The following is a 7,589-nucleotide window of genomic DNA, read 5'->3' as shown; positions in this document are numbered from 1 at the left end:
TCTCTCATATTTTATCACTTTTATTACATTTTCTCTCCTACTTTATCACTTTATACTTTATTAACTACACACTTAAAATACTAATCTACAACTCCTTAATTCTCGTGCCGAAACCAAACGTGTCAATATTCGTGGGACGAAGGGAGTACTTCTTTCTAAATGATAATGATTTTTTGTGTATAGAAAATAATACTCCATCCCTCGCAAGTGCATTATTTTTTGTGACGCGAGTTTTAATAAAACATTAAATTGGTGTATTGCTTTATTATAAAATAAGAATTAAAAATTAATTGTTAGTGGTGACGTAATGTCTAACAATGACAAATGCAAACTCTAACGTAACGCGTCCCAAAATAAAAATAAAGACACACTTTTATGGAACGAGAGTAGTATTTCTTTTATAATTACTTTTGTATATTAGTATAAAAATATTTTTTATAGGTAACTAGTATAATACTCTATGCATAATTAACAAAACAAAAAGGATTTAGGTGGATAAAAGCATTTACCAACTAATGTGCATGCCACTTATTTTGTAAATAAGTAATTATCTATACTAATATGCGCGCCACTTGAGCATCTTTTCTTTTGGAATTGGAATCCGAATTAGTATTAACTTTCTTATAAAAACCCTCAAAGATGTGGTAGTATTTTTTATACGTAGAATAAATGACTTTTAAGTACAATTTATATTAGTCTGTATATATCTCGTAAAGTGTTATTCAGAGTTCTCCAAAAAGATGCCCATCGCCCTTTGTCAAATCAGCCTTAACTTTTATACAGTATGAAAAATCAATGCTTATATATAATTTTGTGAGTGAAATCAATTATAAGCTCTCTACTCTTTTTACTTTTTAATCATGAGCCCAGTCTCGTTATATATCAAGTACGACTTCCATATATTGTACTTGAAATCAAGTGCTTAAGCTATAATCAACACACAACATAAACAAAAATACAATTAAAACAAGAAACATATTAGCTATACACTACATATCATACAAACTACATGTTTGAACCAAGATTGTTGAGAGAAACCCTAGCTAGTCTAAGTTAATGGGGTTAAATTGTACATAGAAACTCGTACACATAATCAAATTAGATTAAAAAATACATAATGGTGGAAAAAATACAGTTGGCTTGGAAGATGAAGGGGCATTTGGGTAATTGCAACTTCCACTTCACATGCCTGGGAACTTGTTGCTACCAACGCCCAAGAAACGCCATTTGTTCTTCACTTGCCCATCCAAACAAAACCCTAAATCAAAATCTCAAAATACAAAATTTAACAGTAATATCAATGTCCAATAAAGATGCATACCATGTACATAAAGAAACATACAGTCTAATGTTCCTCCACATGAAAAAAGTGAAGAGATTAGGGTAAAACAACCTGCAAGTAAAAAGATAATAATCACCTAAAACAAAAGAAATAGATAATATAGGGGATGATGAGGGAGCTCCCTTCAGTCCAAGAATAGCAAGTGTTAAGATTCAACTTAGCTCCCACTTCATTCAATCAGCTGCTGAGTAAAACTTGTATTGTTACTCAGCATTTGGATGAATGAGTCAGCAGCAAATTGAATCATACTGCCCCTCTGCTTGGACCAAAGAAAGCTCTCTCTCTCTCTCTCAATTTTCCTCACTCTTTGTTTAAATAAGAATTCTCATCTAATAGTAATAAACTGCAGCAAAGGAAGTAGTGTTGTGGGGATATATATATATATATAGAGTGAGAGATATACCTCCCAACAAAGCAGTTCATATTTTTTTAGGTGAAACTTAGGCATTATATAGCTAAAGAAAGGTGGGGATTAAACAGTATTAAGGTTTTAAAAAATTATGCACAAGAGAGAGAAGAGAGCGAGAGATAGAGATAGAGATAGAGATAGAGATAGAGAGAGAGAGATTCATATTCTTTTTCCTTTCACTCCCTTCAATTTAAAAGCCCGTCACTTCGCTTACCTCTATAGGATTTCGTATATGTTTCTTCGAAAGTTTAAATCCTCTAATTACTTTTAACATTTAAAAAATTTTAAATTTCAAAATAGTCACAAATCTTTATAGTAATATATATATATATATATAGAGGAATGTTATGCTACATACCATATGTGAGCATCACTCATATTTAGCTCTTGTTAGCATTATCTTTTTTGTTTTAAACATTTATTTTTGTTCTAATACTTCATAAATTGTTATTAGGATCATTAATTTTATAAATAACAAAAAAATCAAAGTCTGATTTGTTCATATTCCCTTTAACTTCAAATAATTAATAAAAAGAACAAATTAGACTTTGGTTTTTATGTTATTTATAAAATATTAATGATCCTAATAACAATTTATGAAGTATTAGAATAAAAATAAATATCTAAAACAAAAAATATAATGCTAACGATGGCTAAACGTGAGTGGTGCTCACGTAAGGTGCTCACATAGGTTATGTAGTATAACATTCCTCTATATAAGATCTTAAATTAAATTCTTCATTAAATTGATTTTATTAAAACTCTCTTATGATAATATAAAGTTTAGAATTAAATTTTAAATACAAAGCTAGTTTGGGAGAAGCAAATGACCAACATAAAGGAGGAATAAATTAACATTCAATTCATTAATAGATTAATAAAATGAACTAACATTATTTTAATTACACTAATGTTTTTCTATAGGTATGAGCTTGTCGATCGTATTTGATTTTTTAAATATGAGTTACGTTTCATGTGTGGTATATGCATAAAGAGCAAAAATTTCCTCGAAACACCTAAGATAGTGAGCAAAAATATGAGTTACGTTTCATGTTAGGGCTGTCATGGGCCAATCGGAACCGGCGGTTCGATCCTGAATCGGCTCGGTGGTCAATGGTTTCGGCCTGAACCGTTGACCACCGGACTGGTTCAGGGCCGAACCGCCAAACTTGAAGGGCTGGTTTAGGTTCACGAAACTTCGACCCTTGGCCCGCCGGTTCGACTCTGAAACATCGGTTCAACCCTTGTAATGTGTTATAATTATTTTTCTTTTATTGTATTTCAATTTTCAACACAAGTCATTTAATTTAAAAATATTTTTTGATTGTCAAGTTTATAACTTGTTATAAATTTAAAAATATGACATAAAATATTATTTAACGTGACACAAGTCACAAGTATTATTTAAGATGACATAAAAAATATTATTTCAAAAAATATATCAAATGTCATGTTTATAAATTTTCATCACAAGTCATTTAATTTTAAAATATTTTTTGATTGTCAAGTTTATAACTTGTTATAAATTTAAAAATATGACATAAAAAATACTATTATTTAACTAACATGACACAAGTAGGGGTGGGACGGTACAGTATACCTTATTAAATCGACCATACTTTATACCTTACCTTTACCTCCGGTATGGAGAAAATTCATACCTTTACCTACGGTATACCTTAAGTACGGTTTGGAAAATATACAAAACCTTTACCGTACCTTTATTTCAGTATACCTTATCGAATTTCGGTATACCATACTTTCACGGTATACCACACTTTAACGGTATACCAAAATAATCGGTATTACCGAAATCGAAAAAATTCAATACGGTAAAAAACTGATAACTTATTTATTTAAAACATGTTTAGATAATGAATAATATTTAACAAATATAATAACGACATAATAGTTATATCAAATTGTATAACTCATGGAAGTATATAATTTTATCATATTTATAATCTCATACTTATATTATATAATAAGTTGTATTAATGTTGTAAGTTAGATGTAATTTGTTTAAGAAAATTATTCATATACTCCAACATTGTCTACAAACTAACAAAATTAACATTGTCTACATCTCAAGTCTCACCAATTAAACTTCAACAAAAGCAAATTCAAATATTATATTATAATTGTGTTACAATATCAATATAAATAATTCAATTGTATTAAATCATAAACTATATGTAACTTATAACATCTATATTTACTATATATTACATGAATGCATACAAGTATGAGAATATAAATATCATCAAATGATATAAAAGTGAATAAAATATAATATAGTATGTAAGTTATATAATTTAATGTAGTATAAATTATTTATATCATAATACAGTATATTGATATAACTTACATACTATATTATATTTTATTCACTTTTATATCATTTGATGATATTTATATCCGCATACTTGTATGCATTAATATATAGTAAATTATATAGATGTTATAAGTTACATATAATTTATATGTTAGACGTAATATTATTTATAATATAATACTAATATTATAACTATGCTATTATATATGTAACTATTATAAGTTAGATGTATAATCTATTGTAAAACAATAATTTTAGTTATATAACTATACTATAATATCAAAATAAACAATTTTATTTTATTGTATGACTTATACTATATACTGCATTTTATTTGTTTTTGTATCATTTGATGATATTTATAAATTCATGTACAATTGTATATATTCACATAATATAGATTATATACATCATTTTATAAAATTTATAAACATTTTTAAAAATATAAACATAAAAATATATATTATATATTTTAAAACTATACATTTTGATACGATATATACTGCGATTTTCGGTATACCAATATATACAGACAACTGCGGTATATCAGAATAAGGTATTGTACCTTATTACCAATATATACCGAATATTAAGGTATACCGGAATAAGGTATGATACCGCATCACCGATATATACAGTAATATTCGGTATACCAGTAATACGGTATCATACCATATGACGGTATATACCTTTAATACGGTATTTATTAATTTTTTCAGTATATACTGCGGTATCGGTATGCATCGGTATACCACGGTATCTGGAAAATTCATACATTTACCTTACCGTAAATTTTCGGTACGGTATCATACCTTACCAAAAAAACCGGTATACCTTAAATTCGATATTTTACAGTATTTTACAGTACGGTATGACCGGTATACCGAGTTTTCGGCAAGGCACAAGTGTTAATTAAGATGACATAAAAAATATTATTTCAAAAAATATATTAATTGTCATGTTTATAAATTTTCAACACAAGTCATTTAATTTAAAAAGATGACATAAAATTACATGTTTTTTATGTTTATAACTTATTATAAATTTCTACAATTCCAAATTTCCACACATATAATATAATATAAGAATTATTTTGATTGTCACTTGACTTGTTTGTAAGTTATTATATTATTTAAAAATTTTAAGTTAAGTAAAATTTTTGAAATTTAATCACAAATAATTTAATTTCATAAAAAAGAATAAAAAAAATAAAAAAAAGGAAAAGTTCGGAAACCGTCGGTTTTCGGCCCGGCCCAGAACCGGCGGTTCAGGGTCCGAAAACCGGCCCTTGAACAATAAGGCGGACCGATTTAGGTTCATGCTCCTGCCGGCCCGAAACCGCCAGTTCGGGTCTGGAACCGGCAATTTTCGGCCCGGTGGCACCACTAGTATAAGTACGATCATCTCACAAAATTAAAAATAAAAATAAAAATAAACTAACGTCCCTTTTTCTTTGGCTTGCACAACTACTATACTGCAATATTTCATATTCCTTTTTCTTTGGCATCGCAAAATTAGTGGGTTAATTAATATTGAGATTAAAGATGCCAGTTCCCTAAAATTCGCTTAAATCAAGACAAGAAAAGAAGGGCAGTAGGGCCCTACAAATATACTAGTACTCCCCCGTTACATTAGATGTGACACAAAAATTTTGAGCATGTAAATTAAAAAGATTATGTAAAATGATTAAAGATGGTAGGATCATTGATTAATTATTGTTATTTATATATGGATCAGACTACTTATAAAGGAAAATTTTTAAATAGAATACAAATCACTTTTAGTGGGACAGAAGAGTATATCCGGCCATCTAGGTTAATTTAAGAAAACCCTAATTTTAGGAGCGATGGATTAATATAAATGGGGGTTTGACAATTTTGTTGTAGTTAAATGCAGCTTTTAGGACACAGTTTATAATACTAATGAAGACACGTGTGCCAGATCACAAAGCCTAAGTATTTAAATTATTATGTGGTAACCAGCAGTTAAGTAGAGTGAGGGTTGTATTAAACCAAGAAGCAAAGTACATGGTACCCATGTTTTAAAATGGTTGAAACCAGGGTTTATGTGCTGTAGCAATGTACAGTTTCCATAAATGGAAAAAACCTCTTTAGACATAAGGACAGCATTTTTTAGAAGTGTCAAGTTTTCTAATTGCCAGGAACTTTGGGAACACCCCAAACATTAAAAATTTATCACAATATTTCAATTATTCACAACTTCTTATATGCTTGGGTCTACATGAGATTGTACTAGCATCATAATTCATACATACATTTCCTCCTATTAAACAGATTAATTATATATCTCGCAGTTAATGAATTCCTTGATTATAAGTATTATGGTTTATATATGCTGTCTTATAAATTGTAATTATTTATATACATCAATTTTACAATTTGTGATCATGATATATATATATATATACCATTTTGATGTCTAGCATTTTTCATTATTATAAAATATATTGGAGATGTATCACACTTCTAAAATCATGCGTGATAAGTTCAACCCTATAAAAATGCGATTAATTTGAAATTAATCGTATTTTTAAGAGAATATTTTTATTCTTCTTTTTTGTCAAGATCTATACACAAATATTAATTCAGTCTTGAAATGTAAAATTTTTAACTTATCATGAGAGTCCTGTTACTGTTACCGATGATCGATCCACACGATTTAGTTTGAGTGTTGAAGAAGTTGCAAACTGTTAAATGAGAGTGAATAATACGAGCTAGGAATTGAATGAAAGGAAAAGGTAGAATGTGAGGACGTGATTCCACACATTTCAATAGACATATTATGCAATAATTGGTTGAATATTCAGAATTAAAATTAGGAAAGGAGTAATAATAGAGGGAATTTGTGTGTATTGTGGAGGAAGATCACATCAGATTCTCTCTCTGCCCTGGAATACAAAAATGAAGGTCTTGTCAAACCAAAAAGGCTGCCCCCCTCTTTACCATTCTCAATACAATTTCATTTCAATGCCATTACTTGTCCAATCAATTTTTTCTTTTTTCCTCATCATCTGTCCATCCCCAACAACCCACCCACTAATCCTTTATTCTATGTTTTAAAATGCATTGTGTATGTATATATACAATGGAGACTCCGTTGCGTTCATCGTGGTAATAAATGTAATAGCCAAAAATGTCATATTCGTTATATCGTATATATGAAAAATGTGTTACTTTATGAATTTAAGTATTTTGTGTCCCAAGTGTGTGAGGTATCTATTTTACCTTTAATGTTGATGACCTGCTTGGTATTTTGTGAAACACTTACTTATTTGATCGATTTGACAACTATCAGTCATAAAAGTTAATAATTTGACAGATATATATATCAGTCAAAAATACATATAATCGGTGGGTGGCTAGATCATGTGTCCGCCCGGACGAACACATAATTTACCGGTCGGACACATGATCTAACCACGCAAATCATGTGTCCGCCCGGGCGAACACATGATTTTACCGGGCGGACACATGATTTTACGG

General features: G+C 29.2%; 1 long non-coding RNA gene across 1 annotated transcript; it reads right to left on the bottom strand.

The window, feature by feature from the left end:
• Positions 1-946: 946 nt before the first annotated feature.
• On the bottom strand, positions 947-1,874 carry LOC131017968 (uncharacterized). The gene is made up of 2 exons (XR_009099949.1): positions 1,746-1,874; positions 947-1,393 (listed from the first exon to the last, which is right to left on the bottom strand). It is a non-coding gene; the product is annotated as an uncharacterized LOC131017968 (long non-coding RNA).
• Between the last annotated feature and the right edge of the window lie 5,715 nt (positions 1,875-7,589).

The sequence above is a fragment of the Salvia miltiorrhiza genome, chromosome 3 (genome assembly GCF_028751815.1).
Source record: "Salvia miltiorrhiza cultivar Shanhuang (shh) chromosome 3, IMPLAD_Smil_shh, whole genome shotgun sequence".
Classification (NCBI taxonomy): Eukaryota; Viridiplantae; Streptophyta; class Magnoliopsida; order Lamiales; family Lamiaceae; genus Salvia; species Salvia miltiorrhiza.
Note: the sequence above shows the minus strand (reverse complement) of the source record. Positions and strands in the feature narration are given on the sequence as shown.